Source organism: Geospiza fortis, unplaced genomic scaffold (assembly GCF_000277835.1).
Source record: "Geospiza fortis unplaced genomic scaffold, GeoFor_1.0 scaffold320, whole genome shotgun sequence".
Lineage (NCBI taxonomy): Eukaryota > Metazoa > Chordata > Aves > Passeriformes > Thraupidae > Geospiza > Geospiza fortis.
The window spans coordinates 793,839-798,216 of NW_005054532.1; the positions used below are offsets into that span (position 1 = coordinate 793,839).

The window sequence follows — 4,378 nt, forward strand, 5'->3', positions numbered from 1 at the left end:
AAATGCTGTAGGATTTGTATCTTGTACTAGATTGTTTAGTGAGAATGAGAATATTCAACACAGAAGAAGATTTATTGTATTGGAATGGGAACCTCGCTCTCTTACGCTTTTACTCTCTTACCTTTTTTAGTCTCTTACCCCCTCATCCTCTCTCCCCCTCTCTTCTCTCAGCCTGCTCTGAGCTGTGGCTGGCAGCTCCCAGCAGGGCCCTGCACCCAGGCCCTTTGCAATAAACCCCAAGTTCCTGACCTGGCTGCAGAGATCTCTGATCTCCAGCTGTCCCGACCGTCCTACCCCCCGACACTCCTACAAGCAGTTTTTTCCATGCTGTCCCACCACTGGATTCCCAGCTTTTCTGTACCTCCAGCCCAGTTCTCCTCTCTTTGCCATGATCTCCAACCTGTCTGAGCTGTTCACACCTACACAAGCCGTGTCCCCAAACTGATTTTCCCCTTCATTTTGAGCAAAACAAACAGAAAGAGAAGAATGGGAAGTGCAATCCATGTCTTGGCTGGGGCAGAGCTTGTCCTCCAGCAGCAAGATGGATCACAGATCTTGGAAATGCTCCGAGGCAGCCTGGATGACAGTGTGCCCTCAGTGAGGGCAGGGACAGGGGTTTGGCAGTCATTTGGATACAGGGATCAAAGGCTGGAGGAGTTGTTTGGCTAAAATCTGCCAGAGCACATTTTGCACCATCACCTGGAGGGGTGGATGGTACCTGAGTGTTCACCAAGGTTCCACCATGAGCAGGTGACAGCTCAGAGCTCTGGGTGGGCAGGAGAAATGGGTCTGACACCCTCAGAGGGTGGGTTCATAATCAGAGGTGATGCAACACTGCACGTGGGGAGAAGAGAGGGGTTAGGGATCATAGACTCATGGAATGGCTTGAGTTGGAAGGAGGTCCTAAAAGATCATCCAGTCTCACCCCCCACCATGGTTAGGGACAACTTCCCCTCAATCTGGTTGCTCCAAGCCCCATCCAGCCTGGCCTTGGGCACTGCCAGGGACCCAGGGACAGCCACAGCTGCTCTGGGCACCCTGTGCCAGGGCCTGCCCACCAATTCCTTCCCAATATCCCTTCCAACCCTGCTCACTGGCAGCAGGGAGCTATTCCCCCTTGTCCTGTCACTCTGTGCCCTCGTCCCAAGTCCCTCTCCAGCTCTCCTGGAACCTCTCCAGGCACTGGAAGGGGCTCTAAAGTCTCCTTGGAGCTTTGTCCTCTCCCAGTTCCCTCAGCCTGGGAAGGGCAAGGTGTCAGCAAAGCCTGAAGTCTGAATTGTGATTGTGCTGACTGTGACTCCTCCTCACCAGCGCTGCCAGCTGCTGCTGGACCAGCAGAGAGGAAATCTCCTCCATGGTGACCTGGTGTCCCCCAGGCAGAGCACCCCAATGGCAGCACTGAGAGCTCGTGCAGCCCATGGCTCACCCGCAGCTGCTCTCACTGCGCTTGGATCACACATGGAAAACCAACAGACCTGGCTGAGTTCAGCTGCGAGGCAGTGTCAGGGCAAAGCACAATTTCAGAGAGTTCAAGTGCTGCTGGTGTGGAAAGAACAGCAAGGCACAAAAGTCAAGCACATGGCAGCAGTGCTGTTCCAAAGGAAAAAGCAGAGAGGTCCAAAAGATAAGAACAGATGCCAGGAGAGTTGGCAGAGATGAAGGAGACCACTTCCAGGCTGGAGCCCAGCCTGTGGGCAGCACCAACCCCTCAGCAGGGCCAGAAAGGATAGGGAGGGTGGAGAAGAGAAGTGCTCCAGCTCCGGAGAAGGTTCCCAGGCCAAGCAGCAGCAAATGTGACCTTTCAGGTCTGTCCAGATATTCGGAGATAAGGCACCAGCACTGCGATTTGGGGAGACCAAAGAATGTTCTGGCCCTGAAGAGGAACAGCAAGGAGACACAAGTGACAGGATCACTTCTTGGTAATGCCATTGAGCAATGTCAGGAAGAGTCGGGAGTGGATTCAGAGAGCAGGAAGGGTTTGGACCAAAGAGGGCACAAGAAGTAACATAGCCAACCTCTGGCTGGTGAGGGAAAGCAGAGGAGCCCTGGCTGGCTGCCTCATCAGCATCCCTGGGATTCAGTGGGATGTGACACACTCTGGCCGATGGGGCTGAGGACAGAGGGTCAGACACAGATGTTTTATGGACAAGCTCTGCCACTGACCACACCTGGTTGAGGGAAAGCGCTGAGCTAAGTGGTAAATCATCCTATACCATGCATAACCCTGAGTGCCGCACAAGTTTAGAACAATTTAGGTGCAAAAAGCCCTCAGGAGGTCTCCAGTCCAGACCCCTGCTCATATCTGGGTCCCCTCCTACCCTCAAGCACTTTGCCCAGAGCCCTGTCCTGTCAGGTTTTGGAAATCTTCAGGGATGGATATTCCTCCACTCCTCAGGGCCCTTTGAGGGCTGCACCATCCTCGTGGCTGAACAGTTTTTCCTTGCATCTTTTCTGGATTTCTCTTGTTGTAACTCATGGCCGTTGCCTCCTGCCCTTCCCAGTGCAGATCTCTGAGGAGAGTCTTGTTCCATCTCCATTTAGATTCCACCCACCGTTTGGGAAGTGTTAGAGGACAATTGGATCATCCCTTTCTAATGCTCCAGGCCAAAAAAGCCTCCTCAGGTGCCCCATATTTCAGCCCTGGATGATCTTGGTGGACCTCCATAGCTCCCATCCTTTCCACTCCTCAGGGATGAGCCTGTGCCTACCAGTGCTCATTCCATGTAGGATCAGGCTGAACCCTCAACCACTGCATCCAAGGCAAGAACAATACCAAAACCAAAGGAGAACAAGACCTGAGGGTGTCTTTAACTCTAGGGGTGGGTTAAAGAAGCCCTGTTTTGTAGGGTCAGTGCTGGGTCAAAATACTTCAAGATATTTGTCATAAATAAGACACAGGAAGGGCAATCCTGGAGGATCTGGAAGGGAAGAGGGGCCAGCCTGGAAATAAGAAGCAGAATTTGGGGGTGGGATTGTAGCTTATGGCCACATAGGTCCTTTAGCAGTTGGACCTTGTACCAAAGAGATTCAGGATTGAAAGTAAAGCCTTGGAGAAATGGGATGAGTGCCCTGTGGAGAAGGCTGGTGTGGGGTGGGACACTGACAGGGTTAAAGAGGAAAATCAGGAATTGAGGGAAAGTGCCTTTGGGAAAGGAGAGCATCTTGTCCAGCACTCCGAGTGCTGAGAGGAGGCTGCAAGAGCACGGACAGAGGACATGGAGGAGGGGATGGAGCTGGGCACCAGCCAGGGAATGAATTAGTGGTGAGCAGGAGCTGTGCAGAGCCCTGGCCTGCCGGGCACCACCTCCAAGGACAGCCACGGGCACGGAGGAGCCGGGAGCTGGCAGTGCCCATGAGATGTGATCTGAGCTGAGCTGGGCCTGGGGAGTCCAGCAGTTCTCCCTGCTTCTCCAGCTGCCCAGAAAGCCCCAGCTCACCTCCCTGCTGAGGCTCCTGCCTGTGGTGGTGGAAAAATTCACATGATAAGACACAGGGAATGGCTTCCCACTGCCAGAGGGCAGAGATGGATGGGATATTGGGAATTGTTGGGAATTGGGAATTGTTTCCTGGCAGGGTGGGCAGGCCCTGGCACAGGGTGCCCAGAGCAGCTGGGGCTGCCCCTGGATCCCTGGCAGTGCTCAAGGCCAGGCTGGACAGGGCTGGGAGCACCTGGGACAGTGGGAGGTGTCCCTGCCATGGCAGGGGGTAGAATGAGATGAACTTTGACCTCCCTTCCAACCCAAACCATTCCACGATTCCATGCCCACTTTGGCTCAGCATTCCCATGAAAGGACTGTCTCTGCACCACAACATGAAGTTTCATCAAGGCTCAGGCCCTGAATGAGGACCTTGTGCACAATCTGAGCATGGCAGAGCTCTGTGTCTCACCATGGTGGCCATCCAGGGACCAGCAGCTGCTTGTCACCCAGCCCCTGCCACCACAGCCAGAGGGAGCCAAGCCCAGGAACTTTCCAAACCCTTTCTGCTGGGGAATGGGGCAGCCTGGGCGAGCCTACAGACTGCTCTACAGGTTAGTGACGACACAGTGAGACCACAGGAAGCTCAGGAAGTCCCTTGAGGTGAAACCAGGTGGGGATGGAAAGCATTTGTGGGAAGTATCAGGAACACTCCCCTATTCTTACATTGCAGCTGTGTCATCTAATTACAGACATTGTTGGAGGCAGCGACCTGGAGCAGCACAGCCACTCTTTCATCCTGAGCAGGTGGTGGCTTGCACCTGGGACATGCTGTCCCCTCTGTCCCCCCCAGTGAGGTCCCTGAAGCCCCCAGTTGGGCAGCAAGGCCCTGCTTGCAGAGAGCTGGGACAGCGGGCTCTGGAAGGACACGGAGCTGGGGCTGTGCCCAGCACTGACTCAGC

General features: G+C 54.5%; 1 protein-coding gene across 1 annotated transcript in view; it reads right to left on the reverse strand.

Moving 5' to 3' along the window:
• RELL2 (RELT like 2) overlaps positions 1–4,378 on the reverse strand; it is a 13,663-nt gene that overhangs the window by 2,390 nt on the left and 6,895 nt on the right. The gene's annotated exons all lie outside the window — the stretch shown is intronic.